Source organism: Panthera pardus, unplaced genomic scaffold (assembly GCF_024362965.1).
Source record: "Panthera pardus isolate Hobbes unplaced genomic scaffold, ASM2436296v1 HiC_scaffold_9, whole genome shotgun sequence".
NCBI classification, from domain to species: domain Eukaryota; kingdom Metazoa; phylum Chordata; class Mammalia; order Carnivora; family Felidae; genus Panthera; species Panthera pardus.
Genome location: NW_026527024.1, coordinates 6,556,857 through 6,574,148, shown reverse-complemented (window position 1 = coordinate 6,574,148; position 17,292 = coordinate 6,556,857). Strand labels below are relative to the sequence as shown.

Sequence of the window (17,292 nt, the reverse complement as noted above, 5' to 3'; positions counted from 1 at the left end):
CGACGCCGCGGCGCTCCCCTGGCCCCGCCAGCGTGCGCGCACCCGCCGCCGACGCCGCGGCGCTCTCCGGAGCCGGGCAGCGTGCGCGCTCCCGTCGCCGGCGCGCTGAAGCGTGGGAAGGTGCCGCGGTGACCTGGCTCTGCGGCCGGGGCGCGTAGGTGAGGGGCGGGGCCGGGGGCGGGGAGGGGCGGTGGGGGCCGGGGCCACGCGAGAGGCGCTGAGGGGTCCCTCGCCGCGAGCACTCCCAGGACAGGTGCGGGGGACCGGTGGGCGCCCGCACCCCGCGGCTGAACTCGGGGGTGGCTTGTGCGCCTTGCCGGGAAGCGGGCTGGTGGCTTTCGGTCTGAGGCCGGACTTGACCGATGTGACACCGAGAGAAACGGCCTCATTAGATAACTTAATGCCCGCGCAGCGTGCAAACATTTCAGGTTGTGACCAAGGTCACGCGTGTCCTTCATACGCATACGTGCAAGTACATGTCCCGTACGTGCCGTGTCCACACGTACATACACATGCACCTGTCACATTCGCAAATGTATGTACACATACTTACACGTAAATCTAATCCTATACACACGACTGAAACCGAAAATCTACAAGCCAGTGGTTTTCATTACTGTGTGGAATGTGGATCTTTTTTTTTTTTTTTAACGCTGGCCACAAAGCGCTAACTACGTTTCTCGACACGCTAATGGGCTTCGATAGCAGTTTGAAAAATCCTGCCACACGCGCACACACACACTGTATCAATGAGGTCACAATATAGTGTGTGTTTTTATTCTAAGTTAGGATCGAAAAACGTTGAAAGCCACCGGAAGAACGTTCATTCTACCACTTACTGTGATATGTCAAGAGATCCTTGATTCATCAAAAATATTCAACTTTTACCAAATTTGAAATTTTACAGACTTTGTAAATAAAACATGGTTTTGGTTTTTTTTTTGACCTGTCAGAGGAGAAAAAATTAAAACTATTGGTGATATCAGTATGCACCCTCATTAAGTGCGTCTTCCCAGAGTTGTCAGGTTTGGCCTCAGATAAATTCTTCCAAGGTCTAGACCTAGAGTGAGGAGCAGACAAGCCCAACCGGTGTGAACACCAAGCCTGGTTGTCCAGTGTTATCTTCGCTGGGAATTAAGGTGTGTGGCCTCCACCTGCTGGGTGTTTTTCATATTTTCTAGTTGGCTGAGAACGTGGGCACGGAAGAGGGTGCTCTTTGACAAAACCCCGCGTTGCCGTTCCTCATTTGGTCTTACGTTCCACCTACCGCTGGCGGCGGGAACACCGCAGTTTGTCAGGTGGCCCATCGTGCGAGCCAACTACTTCACCTGGGGCTCCGCTGGAGAATTAGTCATCTGCCCCACGCTGGAGGGAAGGAAACACAGCTTAGCAGGATGTGATGCCTCTGAAAGATTTTCAAGGATTTTTAGATTTTTTTTTTTTTTTAGAGAGAGAAAATCCCAGGCGGGCTCCACACTCCGCGCAGAGCCCAACACAGGGCTCAATCCCACGATGCCGGGATCATGACCTGAGCCAAAATCAAGAGTCAGATGCTCAACAGACCGAGCCACCCAGGCATCCCTGAAACATTTCTTAAAAATACTTAAAAAAATTTTTTTTAATGTTTATTTATTTTTGACAGAGAAAGAGAGCATGAGCGAGGGAGGGGCAGAGAGAGGGGGAGACACAGGATCCAAACCAGGCTCCGGGCTCTGAGCTGCCGGCACAGAGCCCGACGCGGGGCTCGAACTCACAAACTGTGAGATCATGACCTGAGCCGAAGCCGGATGCTCAACCGACTGAGCCATCCAGGTGCCCCCAAAATACTTGTTAAGTAGAAAATTTCAAGCCTACTGCAGAGTATAAAATGGTATAATCAGTTCTTGTTACCCATCAGCTAGCTTCAGTGATTGTCACCTTATGGCCACTTGTGTGACTCATGCCCCATCCATTAACCATTCTCCCCATTATTGTGAAGCAAACTCCAGACATCATTTCATCTGTAAATATGTCAGTATGTATCTCTTAAAAGGGGGGCGGGGGGGATAAGACATCGCTATATCATTATCACCCTACAAAAATTAACAAGTTTTCAAGGATAAACTGGACTGTGAAAGATTCCCCACCGTGTGTGCTGATCCTGAAACCTGACGCCTGAGACAACGTGATTCTGGTTCACTTCGTGAACGGTCCTACTTTCTGTTCTAGACTGCACCTCCTCGAGAGCTAAGGAGCCAGTTAGCTCACTTGGGGGCCTAGTGTAGTGCTGTATAATAGGCTCCCAAATATTTGTGCATTAAAATTGATGATTACCAAAAGACAATGGAAAAGGGTAGGTTCAAATCACATAACTGTTACACAGCTAATGTGCAAAATACTGACAACACCAGATGCTGGCAGGGAGGAGGAGAAGCCCAACCTCCCATATGGAAAGTGTTACAGGCATTCTAGGAAAGAGTTCGGTCGTTGCTTTTTTATTTTATTTATTTATTTGTTTGTTTAATTTATTTTTTAAACTTAGAGTGCAAGTGGGGGACAGTGGCAGAGGGAGAGAGAAAGAAAGAGAGTCTCAAGCAGACTCTATGCCCGGCGTGGAGCCCGACCAGGGCTCGATCTCATGACCATGAGATCATGACCTGAGCCAAAATCAAGAGCGGGTCATTCAACCTGCTGAGCCACCTGGGCACCTCAATCATTTCTTTTTTTTAAAAAAAAAAAGAAACAATGCTCACCGTGCACACCCAGCACTTGCCTTCCTGCACATTTATCCCAGGAAGTCAAAATTTACGTCCGCGTAACATGTATACATAAATGTTCATGTCAGCTTTTTCTATCAACCGAATCCAGAAACAACTAAAATATCCTCCAAAGGGTGGTGGTCAAACCACGTGTGGCGCGTCTACACCCCGGATGTGACTCAGCAGCGATGAAAGAAGCCACTGACTCACAGGGCACCGGTGCTCTCGGGATGATGCTGGATGGAAAGGCCACTCCCAGAGATCCCATGCATAAAGGATGATTCCGTCTGTTTGGCAAAATGACAAAATCATGGAGCCAGACAGAGACTAGGTTAGTAGCCGTGAGGGTTGGGGATGGAAAGGTGAGGAGGGTGGGACTACACGGGGACAGCAGGAGGGAGTCTCTGTGGTGGCAGATGGGCTCTGTGTCCTGGTCAGTGCTGGTCACATGAATCCACGTGGGATAAGATGACACAGAACCATGAGCACACACCACACCAGTGTCAGCAGCCGCTTGGTTTGGACATTGTCCTATAATTAGGTAAGATACAACCATGATGGGAAATTGGGTAAAGGGTATAGAGGACATCTCTGTACTATTTTTGCGACTTCTTGTGAATCTGTATCTCAAAATAGAATTCTTTTTTTTTTTTAATTTTTTTTTTAACATTTATTTATTTTTGAGACAGAGAGAGACAGAGCATGAACGGGGGAGGGTCAGAGAGAGAGGGAGACACAGAATCCGAAGCAGGGTCCAGGCTCCGAGCTGTCAGCACAGAGCCCGACGCGGGGCTCGAACTCACGGGCTGCGAGATCATGACCTGAGCTGAAGTCGGACGCTTCACCGACTGAGCCACCCAGGTGCCCCTCAAAATAGAATTCTTAAATACGGCGAAAAAAAATAAAACTCTTGAATGACAAACAACGATCAGCGTTGAAAAAGCCCTGGGCGTTTTATACTCCATCGGAAGATACGTATTCCTCCCAATTTCTGCTTTCTTCTATTCTCCTCCACATGAATCTAACGTAACATACGTGATATATTTTCAAGCTATTGTTTTCGGAGGCTTATGAGGCCCTTTGCCGTTTTTCTGAAGATCCTAGTGGAAAATCACACGTTGTTTCAGAAGCTCTTCTGCAGCCTGTAGAAGGAGAGAAAGAAAGACCTCCTCCACCAGGAAGCCACTGGGAGCTTTCTCCCCTCGCGCACACTTTCCTGTCTCGATTACCTCACAATTCAAACGTTTGGTGCCCATCGGTTTTCTTTTCATTGTAAGGATTTATTATTTAGAAGAGTCACACGTTAGTTATTTAAAAAAATCAAAACAGTACCAATGTAAGCAGAGGAATAAGTGAAACTTTCCATCTGCCCCACACTGTCCTGCTCCTACCTCCGAGACGCTCCATCTGGCTTAGTTTCCTGTCACTGCTCTAACAAATTACCAAAGACTTAGTGGCTTCAACAACACAAATTTATTACCTCCCCGTCCTGGAAGTCAGAAGTCTCGCTGGGCCAAAATCAAAGTGTCTACAGGGCTGGTTCCTTCTGGAGGCTCCAGGGGAGAATCCATTGACCTGCCTTTTCCAGCTCCCAGGGGTGCCCACACCCTTGGCTGGTGCCCCCGTCCAGCAAGCCCATCACCCTGACCTCTGCTCTGTCCTCTCATCTCCTGACTGACCGTCCTCCCTCCTTCTCTAAGGACGCCCGTGATTACGCTGGGCCACTCGGATAATCCAGGATACTCAGCCCGTCTCGAGATCTCTAACCACACCTGCAAAGTCACTTTTGCCAGGTAAGGTAACACATTCACAGGTTCTGGGGATTAGGACGTGGACACCTTTGCGGGGAGGGCCGTTAATCCGAGTGCCACACTGTGTAGCATTGTTCTGTTTTCGAAAGAGATCATATTACCCCCTCAGCCCCCAACAGCTTTGTTTTTGTTTTTGTTTTTTGTTTTGTTTTGGTACCAAAATGCAGCATGGACACCTTCCATGGCAGTACTTAGAAATCTGCCACATCAGTTGTATTGGCTACTTAGGGTTTCGTTGTTTGGATGGACCATAATTTATCAGCTGTCTCCCCACTATTTGATGCCAAGGTCGATGCCATTTTGTTGGTACAGATTCTTCTGCAAGAGCATTCTCACACACAGGGATGAGTTCTTTCTGTGATACGGTGTGGCTGAGTTACAGGTCAGCAGGCTTACGTCTGATAGGGTCAGTTCCTTGCTGTCCCCAGAGGATATCCGCCCTTTCCTTTGGGGTCATCCTGGGGCTGCCGAGCCACATAGATGTTGGCCCCAGAGACTCTGGAATGGGTCCAAGGAGAGCATTCATTAACACCAAGGGCATTGTACACCCAAGGCAGAAAATTCACTCCTTTCTCCATTTACCGTTCCAAATAACATCCAACCACATTGTCCATAGAATTAACCAGAACTCATGCAATGAAGTGATCACATCAAGATTTTCCACTAATAAAATACGAAAGGATTCCAGCAAATAAAACTAGAAAGAAATACACAGAAAATTTTGTTGAGGTGGGGCTCAGTTGGTTAAACATCCGACTCTTGATTTCGGCTCAGGTCATGATCTCCGGGTTCATGAGTTCAAGCCCTGCGTTGGGCTCTGTGCTGACAACGCAGAGCCTACTTGGTATTCTCTCTCTCCCTCTCTCTGCCTCTCCCCAGCTTGCATGAGCATGTGTGGTGCATGCCCTCTCGCTCTCTCTCTCTCTCTCTCTCAAATAAATAAACTAAAAAAAAAAAAGAAAAGAAAATCTTGTCGCAGAAGTGGAGATGGTAGTTCCCTGGTCAGTAACTTCCCAGATACTGGCAACATTTCTCAGCCTGCATGGTCTCCCCTGGGGTGCTTCCTTAGCTGTTATTCTTTTCTTTTTTAAAAAAAAATTTAATGTGTATTCACCCTTGAGAGCTAGAGAGACAGAGCACAAGCAGGGTTGGTGCGGAGAGAGAGGGGGACACGGAATCCAAAGCAGATCCCAGACTGTCAGCACAGAGCCCGACGCGGGGCCTGGACTCAGGAACCGTGAGATCACGACCTCAGCTGAAGTCAGAAGCTCAACCGACTGAGCCACCCAGGCTCCCCCTTAGGTATCATTCTTTAACATGTAGATATATATACTCTCTGTGCACATCATGATTTGAATGATAAATTTCTCAGGAAAAGCTTCGTTGTCGTACGTCAGGCTGCTGTAACAGATACCACAGACTGCGTGGCTTCCGAACCACAGAACTTTGTTTCTCGTGATTCTGGAGGATGGATGCCCAGCCAGTTTGATGTCTGATAAGAACTGCTTCCTGGTTCACGGATGGCACCTTCTCTTGCTCCCCCAAAGCAGGAGGGTGAGGGGCTCTGTGGTGTCCCCTTTCTGAGGGCACTAATCCTATCAATGAGGTTTCAGCTCTCCTGACTTAATCACCCCCAAAGGCGCCACCTCTTACCAGCTTCACAGCGAGGGTTAGGATATCAACATGTGAATTGTGCGGGGGGGGGGGGGGGGGGGCGGGGCAGTCCTGGACATTAGTGGCAACAATAAAATGCCCTACATTTGAATATACACTCCCCTTCCATTATATTCTAGGGGAAGTAAAGTCAAAAAATTAAATTGCTTTGCAAGAGTAAAGTCCAAAGAAATTAAAGTATGCAAAAACTGACCGAAAATGCCCGTGGTTAGCAGCAGAACACGCGTTTTTCTCTGGTGCACGTGGAACATTCTCTGGACAGGCCATTTGCTAGCCATAAACATAATCTTGGTACGTTCAGAAGGACAGAAATCATTCAAAATGTGTTCTCTGGCCACAGTGGAATGAAATTAGAAATCCTTAACAGAGAAGGGGCGCCTGGTGGGCTCAGTCAGTTGGGCAGCCAACTTCGGCTCAGGTCATGATCTCGCGGTTCATGAGTTCGAGGCCCACGTCGGGCTCTGTGCTGACAGCTCAGGGCCTGGAGCCTGCTTTGGATTCTATGTCTCCCTCTCTCTCTGCACCTCCCCTGCTCACACTGTCTCTCTCTGTCTCTCAAAAATAAACGTTAAAAAAAGAAATCTTCGACAGGGAAAATTTGGGAAAGCCACATATGTGGAACTTCAACAACACATTCTAAGTGGCTCCTGGCTCAGAGAAGTCAGAAGGGGAACCAGAAGGCCTGTGGAGATGAAAGAAAATCCAGAGTGTGCAGGGGACCACCGCAGGGGTGGATGGCATTGCCCACGCAGGTAGCTTAAGGTTTTAGGTTCGCAAACACGGGCCTCCTCTCTGCCGGCCTTCTGGAATCCGTGCCCAGAGTGCTCAGTTCCCATGGAGACCAGAACTGTGCCCTTTGTCTGCACCTCCAGAGGAATGGGAGTTTGACCTGGGCCCGCTCTCCCTTTCCCAAAGCAGCACTCAGGACACCGGCCTCTTGCAAATGTCACAAATCTGTGGCAGGGCCGGCCTGACTCGGGTGGCCTTTCTCTCTCGTCCCTTGTCTCTCTCCGCCTGAGCCGCATCTCCCGCACCGGTGTCCCTGAGACTTGGGAGTTTTCGAGTTTGTGCCACAGCGGCCTTGGGTCCTGCTTTGGCCTGTGGCCCGTCGACTAGGGAAGTCTCCGTCTATCCCACGGTGGATCCACCGGAGATTCTGAGCTGAAGGTACTGGGAGGGCCGCCCTGGGATGGCGGAGTTCCCTCTGGAGGTACCCTGCAGCCACTGTCCCTCCACACCTAACATGTCCCCGCCTGGAAGTCCCCACCAGGACCCTCGATCACACATGACATCTGCACCTGGGCAAACCCACCATCAGCTGTGATTACCCAGCAAGGCCAAAACTTCGCGTGGGCACGGCGCGCCCGGGTGACGCAGTAGGTTAAGCGTCTGACTCTGGATCTCAGCTCGGGCCTTGATCTCAGGGTCATGAGTTCAAGACCTGCGTTGGGTTCCACGCTGGGAGGGAAGCCTACTTAAACAAACAAATGAATCAGAAAAGCAACAACTTCGTGTGGCCCAGGACAGACATCACTTCCCCTGCTGCAGGAGAGATGGCCACACAGCTGGCACACGGTCAGCTGCACGGGCCCTGAGCTGAGTGCCATCCTGCTGAAAACTGTGGTCAGCACCGTGCGACGCCATGTGCTCTAGGCATAAAATTACTCCCCAAAGCCCTGGCTCATGCGTCTGGTCATCAGCCGTGACTTTGTACCTTAAACGTAGCGACCAGGAAGTGAATGCACAAGAGGCTGGGGCTGTAGGACCAGAAGCAGGCGGGGGCGCACAGAACGGGAGGCAGGTCCTGTGCCCAGCAGGGCAGGAAGCAAAGCTTCTGATTTCACAACTGGGCTCTGCGTTCATCTGCATTTACCTTTCCTTCTGTTTATCAGAAAGCTCTTTAACATCACGGACTATGAATTATTCATGTATTTGTTTCTGCTAAAACCTGGACTGCCCCCAAGGCAAAATGGCCTGTATCTCACGCTTTCCAGTTGCCTTGCATAGATGGCAGTGTTCTTCAGTAAAACGTTCGTGTTGTCACTGACGGGTTGAACGATGTGCACAAATATCCAGGCACGCTTTCCGCTTTCAAAGGAAAATATAATTTAACATGTTTTCTTGTAGTAAAGAGTGGTTCAGAAGCTGACTTGGGTCTAGCCCCACCCACTAGGGTCCTGGCCCCGCCCACAGGGGGCCTGCCCTGACTCACTTGGGTCCTGGCCCCGCCCACTTTGGGCCCGGGCCCCGCCCGCCCGGGGGCCTGCCCCGACTCGCTTGGATCCCAGCCCCCTCCATCCATAGCTGAGTGACTTTGGGTGAGTCCTGTGACTTCATCAACTTCACCAGCCAAGCTGGTGAAAGGCCTCCGGGGCTGACGCACAGGCCTGGCCCAGATGGCTCTTGAGATCTGTATTTTGGTGATTCGAGTATATTGAACAACCCTGGTTATCGTAGACTATTGTTAGTACTAAATATGTGTACTCCAAGGGCATTTCACTAAATCCGTAGGACAAAAAAGAAAGTTTAACAATAAGCAATATCAAAAGGCCAAGTACTGATAATACACTGTTAACGTTTTAGTGGTACTATTTTTATGCATCATCATCATCATCATTTTAGTCATTTATAAAGGTTAGACAATTCAGAGTGTGTTTGGTAGCCCGTCACCACGTGGGAAACAGGAGGCCGCAACCGTGAATGCTCCACGTTGCCTTGGCCGAGCACCTTGTCCGGGCAAAGCTGAGCAAAAGTATTTCATCTCCCAAGTGCACTGTGTTTTGGAAAGAAACACAAACTTCTGTTCAAAGTCACCTACAAATAACTAAGCGCTGGAGTGTATAAACACAGCAGCAGAAAGTAAAAGCTATTATTTGCCGAACGTTCAGTCTCCGCCAGGCATTACACCGTGTGCCATGTGGATTCTTCCACGAACGTACTTCTCACAGCAACCCTACCAGGTAAACGCTGTCATCCACATCTTCCAAGTGCAGAAACTGGGGCTTGGAGACTCTAATGGCACGGTTCACAGCTGGTCTGCACACGGCTGGGGTTCAGCTGTATAGTCACCGTGTGACTTCAAAGTCCTGCGTTTCACCCCTAAGATTCATTGCTTCATAATCTGCAGTCGGCCAGGGTTTAATTTCTAGCAACATGGATGAGGCTTTGCCTCAGATATTTCCATTAAAATTTTTTGTTTACTCTGGGAAAAAAATGCTGTAAAACACGCCGATGTTGTAAAGACAATATTGTAAAGAGCACTTCACTTAAGTACTTTCCAATAGTTGAACATCGAGGCAGCCCCTGCTGCCAAAGAATGAAGACATTTTACTTAAAATTACACTGGCGCAAGACCATCAAAGTATCCTTAACATTTTCATTAAATTGAGATACAGATATAGTCAGAGTAGTAAATCTCTTCTGATACAAGGTGTTCATTTAACAGCCAAGGCTCTAAGCAGCAGTGAGCCTGAAGGAAAATCCAGAAACACACAGGCCTTGTTCAGAGCTCTCCGTGTGCAGCCAGACCCCACGGCAGTCAGCTGTGACTCCAACAAGATCTAAGCGGGTGAATCGTCCAGCTACCAGAAATGTCTGCAACAGCACGCAATGAGTGTTTGCAAGGGATGGAAAGAACCAGGCTGGGTGTCTGGTCTAGCCGGCTTTATTATTCAGGTGTGGTGAGGCCAACAGACCGGGAGAAAACCGTCAAGTGAAAAGATAGTGTACTAGATCCCAAGAGGAGGGGGCTCAACACGCCATGGGGGCCCCATGAGAAGCACTAAAGCAAATCAAGAGGTGTGGGGTGGGTGGGGGTGAGAGCTTTTACTGTGGTTTCTGCAGGAAGGAGTGGGCGAGGCAGGGCGCAGAGGCTTAGGATCGGCTGGTTTGAGTGACATAGGTGGGCTCTGAGAGGTAGGAGCTGCCCCCAGTTGTTGGGACCTTGCTCTGGGGTGGTTAGGGTAGGTGGGTGGTGGCCCAGAGTGTGAGGGCCCAGTAGAGCAGGTGGTAGGGGTATGGGCTCCACACCGGTTGGTTTGCATTTGTGAAATGCGCTCACAGGTGGGCAAGTGTTCACCGTCGATGAGGAGTGGCTGACCCTGGGAGGGCAGTCCTCCAGGGTCGCGAGGCCCCAGATGTCAAAGTATCAGAACACAGAAGATAAAAGATACGGTTAATACAGAGAACTGAGGCCTCTGGCCAACAACCAGAAGAGGGTGGCATCTTGGAAATGGCCCCTCCAGCCACGGTTGAGCCTTCAGATGAGAACCATCTTGACTGCAAGCTCCTAAGAGACCCTGAGGGAGAACCACCAGGCTAAGCCATTCCCACATTTCTGACTCGCAGACACCGAGATACTAAATGTTCATCGTTTGAAGTCACTAGATGTTGGGGTAATTTGCCAGGCAGCAATACGGCACTTGGACAGATCTGGTCTGTGCAGCGTGAACAAGGCCAGGATCGTGGGTCTGGCACCAGGCAAAGCTGTCAAGCTGGATCCTAGCACTGCCATTTACGGTACTCAGACCCTGATACACAAGCTCTCCAGAAAAGATTCCAGAGCCAATTTCTAGTCAGTTCCAGAGGTTTCCAGATGGAGGTGCTGGTGGGGCTGGAGGGCTGTGTGTCTGTGTCTGCTCTGCTACAAAGACATTCACCTGGTTTGAATTTCCTTAAATGTTTATTCTTGAGAGAGAGAGAGAGAGAGAGAGAGAGAGAGAGAACAAGCAGGGGAGGGGCAGAGAGAGAGGGAGACACAGAATCCGAAGCAGGCTCCAGGGTCTGAGCTGTCAGCACAGAGCCCGACGCAGGGCTCAAACTCACGAGCTGTGAGATCATGACCTGAGCCGAAGTCGGATGCTCAACTGACTGAGCCACCCAGGCGCCCCTGGTTTGAAGGCCAGCGACTGAGAAGGGGCCGTGGTGCCCACGGTGCCCTCTCAACCCAGGGGCTAAGTGAGATGCAGCCACACCTCCAGGCCTGCACAGGGCCCGGGGCCACCTTGGAGTCACGCGGGCACCCAAGGCCTGAAGCCTTTTCTTTCATGGGAGTCATTTTCAGAACTGCCCCACTCCCCCTCCACCCCCACTGGTCACAGCGGGGTCTGACAAAGGAGCAGTGGTGTGTTCGTGAACCCTCATCTGTCACACTCATGAAGCCACCCGAGGCCCCCGTGCCTGGCTGGGAGCGGGCGCGCGGAGAGAGAGTGCGACGCGATGGGTTGGACCTACTGTCACTTTTTAAAGTTCTACAGAAAAGACCACGTGGACAAGTCACGGTCACGGTTCGAACCACGCACCAAGCGGCCACACGCGCTGAGCGCTCAGGTTGCCGCGGGCACTCCGTCACCCCCTCTCTGTCATTGTCTTCTCAGACACTCGAGAGTAGTTGGGGGTTTTCTTCCTGGCTCAGAATCCAGGTGAGGAACAGACATCCCATCGAGCTGCCGTGAATCTTCAGTCTCATTTTGTCAGAAAGGGCCGTTTCGAAAAGACGGATCGGACAGCCGGCCAGAGTGCGGGAGGCCCTTCCAGAACCGCCGCGCGTGCCCGCCCGCGTGGTCTTTCCAGTGGCCTCACCTCCCCCACCCCCGTGCCGGACGCTGCTTGCTCACAAGTTGAGACGTGGCTGCGTGTGCCGCGTGTTGATGCGCTTTTTCCCTTCAAGCAGTGTCAGGGTCTAGAAGAAAAACTGTACCTTTCTCCCGTGATAGTCTGTGTCCAGCACGAGCAGGGAAAGAAGCCGACGGCCGAGTGAAGGAGTCCTTCCTCCGGCCGTGGAAGGAGCAGCGCCCGCCTCCATCCCCCACCCCCCGGAGGCTTTGGGGACCGCGAAGAAAACGCTGTTCATCGTTCAGCTGTGGTTCTGCGCTTCGGGGGAGAAGATGTCCTAGAAGCCCCTTTCGAACCTGGCACCTCCCGGTTCCCGGGGCCTCGCCCAGAAAGGTGCCACCACCGCGACCGGCCTTGCTCCCGCTGTTGGGCGGACCCGGCGTGACTTCCCACCCGCTCCCTCTCTGCTCGAGTCAGACCTCCGTGGGGCCACCGGCAGGTGCGCCGTCCATCCCGCGGTTCTCCCCGGTCGGCCCCTCGAGCCCCGTTTTGTGCCTGTCCTGGGGCGCGTGAGGTCGTCTGCCACAGAGCCTGGGGACTGTGGGTTCTCCTCAGCGGTGCCCTCTTTCAGGTGCACGGAGCCTCCCCCACCTCTGCATCCCTGAAAAATGTAGGAAATGCTCTTGACCGGTTCACAAAGTAAGCCAGGGTCCTGCTCGAGGGAGCAACACGTTCCCAACCAGCAGACAAGCGGGAGCCGAGTGTCCTTCCCAACAAGGGATTCTATCAGAAGTTCCTCCTGCCCTGACAACCTCATTTAAAAGCAAGACAAGGGGCGCCTGGGTGGCGCAGTCGGTTAAGCGTCCGACTTCAGCCAGGTCACGATCTCGCGGTCTGTGAGTTCGAGCCCCGCGTCAGGCTCTGGGCTGATGGCTCGGAGCCTGGAGCCTGTTTCCGATTCTGTGTCTCCCTCTCTCTCTGCCCCTCCCCCGTTCATGCTCTGTCTCTCTCTGTCCCAAAAATAAATAAAAAACGTTGAAAAAAAAAATTTAAAAAAAAAAAATAAAAGCAAGACAAACCTTAGCTACAAGCTATCGAATGTCACAGCACGACGCCTTTCAAGTTTGAGGGAGCCTTTGTATCCTTGTGTTACGAACAGAAGTTATTGCGGACCACTCCGTCTTCCAAAAAATCTCATCTCTCCTTCAGGACTTTGCCTCCAGGCAGGAGCTGGGGGCTGGCTAGGGGACTAAACCTAACCTGGTTCTGTATTCGTGAGTTTTTCTAACAGTGGTAAAATACCCACAACATGAAATTTACCATTTTAACCATTTTATTTATTTTATTTTTTAAACACTGATTTACTTAAGTGATCTCTGCACCCGACGTGGGGCTCAAACTCAGGACCCCGAGATCAAGGGTTGCTCGCCCTTCCGACTAAGCCAGCCAAGCGCCTTCCCCTTCATTTTAACCATTTTAAAGTGCGCAGTTCTGTGGCATTAAGTACATCCACACTGACGTGGATCACAGCCATCACTACCACACATCTCCAGAACGTTCCATCTTCCTAAACTGAAACTGTCCCCGTGAAACACTGACTCCCATCCCCTCCCACCCCCCGGTGCTCCCCCTCTACTCTGCTGCTACAAATCTGACAGCTCCAGGACCTCATGCAAGTGGGATCGTGCAATATTTGTCCTCTGTGACTGTTGTATTTCACTCAGCGTAATGTCCTCAGGGTTCACCTACGGCGTCACAGGTATCGGGATTTTTTTTTTTTTTAGTTTTGAAAATTTGTTTTAATGTTTATTTCTTCGAGAGAGAGAGACAGAGCATGAGCACAGGAGGGGCAGAGAGAGAGGGAGACACAGAATCCAAAGCAGGCTCCAGGCTCTGAGCTGTCAGCACAGAGCCCGACACGGGGCTCGAACTCCCAAACCTCGAGATCATGACCTGAGCCGAAGTCAGACACCCAACCGACTGGGCCACCCAGGCGCCCTCGGATTTCCTTCATTTTTAAGGCTGGTCATTTTCCAGCGTATGGATGTATCCCATTTAGTTCATCCACTCTTCTGTTGGTGGCCGCTGGGTTGCTTCCCTTTTTAGCCGTTGTGAATTTAGCTCCTCTGCCTTCCGGTTGCTGTACCCGATGCAGTTACGATCGTTGGTGTGCAAGTACGTTTGGTCCCTACTTTCAATTCCTTTGCGCATACACCTAGGAGCTGAATACGACTGAACTTTTAAGACGGAATTTCCTCTCCGCTCTGGCAAAATCACAGCCACAAAAAGAGAACGTGGAATCTAGCACGCACCGGAGACGAGGCTGATTTCGTTGCCTTGCCGCCCAGGACGGCTTCTCCAAGGATAATCTCCAGGCCGATGGCTCAGGGCAGAGTGAGATTAGGGCGCGGGCGTTGTCCTCTTGAAATCGGAAATTGTGATGGGATTCACAATCCATTTAAGAGCACTCACCCTGGGACTTTGTAATTTAAAAAAATGATAGAATTGACGTGTGATCGAAATTTAAACTTAAACATTTCAAATAACAACTTAATCATATCCCAGAATCTGGGACTGCCACAAACAAAACAGAGGATGATAATAAATGCAGAACCATGAACGTGCGTGTAGGGGCTGTGTCGCACCAGAAAGCCAGCCTTCTTGGTCCACAAGATGGGAACTCATCTTTCAAATTAAATTTGGTAAGTAGGTTTATGATTATATTTTTCCCGAGGAAATGTGATTACTTTAAAATATTTAATGTATTTTTGAGGTGCAAAGACTGACATACAGATATTAAATAGATCAATATTAACTAGAACAAAGATTGATAGCCATGGATCTTGTCCAACCGTCTCATTTTACAGATTAAAAAATTTGAACTCAGAGAAGTCAAGAAAATTACCCAAGTAGATGTAATTTCCAATTCTCATTCTTTACATTAATATCATGATGCCGTGTTTATTATCCTAAAATTATCTCCATCGTGTTTCAGAGAGAGGCTTTTCTCTCCCATTTCAGGACTGGGAGGGCATTTAGCAAAGCGCACCCAGGACTGGGCCAAGCAGGCCTCCTGTCGCCCCCACTCGGGCGTCCTCTTTCCCCTGACAGGACTTCCCAGCCCTTCCTGCCCGGGGCCCTGGGTTTGCCGCGCCCGGCTGGGGGCAGGCAGCTGCTGCTTCTCTAACGGCAGGGCCTGGTATGTGCCCCTGTCCTGTACTCCAGTCTCCTGTGTCCCCAGCCTCAGCTGCTGATCTGGAAATGAGTGGCAATGAATAACCATTTCTTCATCCGCCCAGGTAACATCATGGAAAGTTTACAAGTGTCTTACGGGAGAAAATTTTAAACACATGTGAAAGTAGGGGCGCTCGGGTGGCTCAGTCAGTTAAGCGTCCGACTTCGGCTCAGGTCACGATCTCATGGTTCATGAGTTCAAGCCCCCCATTGGGCTCTGTGCTGACAGCTCAGGGCCTGGAGCCTGCTTCCGATTCTGTGTCTCCCTCTCTCTCTGCCCTCCCCTGCTTGCTCTCTCTCTCTCTCTTTCTCAAAAAAGAAATAATAACATCAAAAAATTTAAAGCAAAATTACTTGACTCATCAAATATCCAGGTAGTGTTTGGATTCCCTGTCTCATAATTTTTTACTTGGTTTGAGTCAGGATTCAAACTATGTTCATAGGTTGCAATTTGTTGACATGTTTCTGAAATTTGTTTTAATCTCTAGGTTCCCCCTCTGTTTCTCTCTTTTTCGATGATTCATTCCCGAAGACACCAGGTCCTTTGTCCCAGAGAGCCGCACAGCCATACAAAAATGCATCCCACTGTGGGGGGGTCACACGAGTCAGATCTGGGGGCCTGGGCAGCTCCAGGGGCCACTGTCGGCAGGCCGCTTCCCCCGGGGGCTCCTCAGGAGGCTGGTCACACTGGTCGCCCTGTTGTCTCGTTAGCCATCACCTACCGCCGCTGCCGGATCCCTGACTCCACGAGGCTGTGCCAAGTGGAGCAGTTCTGGCTCACGGATTCCAATCTGCCCCCTCTTTATTTACTAGTGACACATTAGTGACACACTTCTATCAGGAGGGACTCCCCTCATCGATATTTGGTAACCTGATCCAATAACGAAGGGAAAGGGGGACAAATGCGTCATTGGCTCTTTACCGTTATCCACCAGCACTGAAAATACTGCCCTGGGTCCCACGCGTTCTCCCAAGGACCAGCTGTGTCTTCAGGATCGGCTGGCCATCGTCCCCGTCCCTTAGAGGCGTGCTCTGAGGGATGGGCAAGGCCTGTCATTCATGTGGCCCGCACCTGATGGCCCATGCTAACGAGGGGGGTCGGGCCCCAGGGAAGACCCACAGCTTCCTCAGAGGGGTTTGTCCTGGGTCAGGGGAGCTGGAGATTTAAGAATCGGCCATGCTCTGAGTACGGTCGCACTGGCATGCCGGGAGGCTGACACATCCGTGACGACAAGGAAGCGGCATTTGAGACGTGCCCGGACCTCGCCCTGCGTGTCCCCCTTTGGCTCGTTCAGATTTGTGTCCTTTATAAGAAAAGTGTCATTATAAGTATAGCTCTTTCCTGAGTTTTGTGAGTCTTTCCGGACGTTCTCATTTAGTCTAAACTGTGGAGCCCGAGGGTGGTCTGCAATTTGTAGCCAGCTGGTCAGAAGTGAGGGAAGCCCCTGGGGACCCCAAACTTCCAACTGGCATCCGGAGTAAGCGCAGGTTCGTGAGGGCAGTGCCCTTCACCTTGAGTTTGACTAACTGGGTACCAGTGAAGATTTTTTAAGGTATCGGTGAAAACACAGTTGATGTGCTTTAAAAAAGCCACCGTAGCCACTGTTTCTCTGGACGCTCAGATTGCCCGGCTTTGGCCAAAGGGGCATGTGAGCCCCGGCTCCCACACCCGTCTGGAGTGACTCTTGCCATCTGTGATAGCTTTCGTGATGACAAGACATCCCAGGCTCAACTCAGATGACCCCAGCCCCATTTTTGAAAGAGCCCGTCTTAATGTCTTCGACAGAAACGCACTACAGACCTCACTGCAACCGGAAATGTCTCTCTTTTATTCTTCCTTGAAATATATCAAACACAAGGAGAGAAGGTCTAGCAAGTACCCATGTACACATCACCTAGATTTAAGAAATAGTTCCCGCATTTGTTTCAGACCCTTTTCCCTCGAAATAAATAAATACATACATACATACATACAAGTGTCAGGTGTGAGAAGTAAGTCCTCCGACCCAATCAAAGGAGGGACAAGGAGACTCGGAGCACAGGGAGGCGAGGCTTTAATCAACCTTCTTGCGGGAGCGGGTGTCTGATGGACAGGCACACTCGGGGTGGTTACAGCAGACCATTTATCTCCTAGCACATAAGTCCCTCCCCTGGTTCCTCATTGGCTGATATTACACGGGTCACAGCCTCACCCGGAGGTCGCCTGTGCCCACGTAAGGCAAACAGTAGCCTGACTGGAACAAATGAACATTCCCTGAGGTGACACAGAGGCTCCAGGTCTT

The 17,292-nt window shown here is 50.7% G+C and overlaps 1 long non-coding RNA gene across 3 annotated transcripts; it reads left to right on the top strand.

Annotated features, from left to right (window-relative positions):
- The first annotated feature begins 95 nt into the window (after positions 1 to 95).
- On the top strand, positions 96 to 10,923 carry LOC109252436 (uncharacterized). 3 transcript variants are annotated; one of them, XR_008420821.1, is made up of 4 exons: positions 96 to 158; positions 2,848 to 3,069; positions 9,669 to 9,791; positions 10,286 to 10,923. It is a non-coding gene; the product is annotated as an uncharacterized LOC109252436 (long non-coding RNA). The 3 variants fall into 3 exon arrangements; XR_002074009.2 differs by lacking the exon at positions 96 to 158 and adding an exon at positions 3,177 to 3,279 and having other exon boundaries at positions 2,711 to 3,069; XR_002074011.2 differs by lacking the exon at positions 96 to 158 and having other exon boundaries at positions 2,711 to 3,069.
- The last annotated feature ends 6,369 nt before the right edge of the window (positions 10,924 to 17,292 follow it).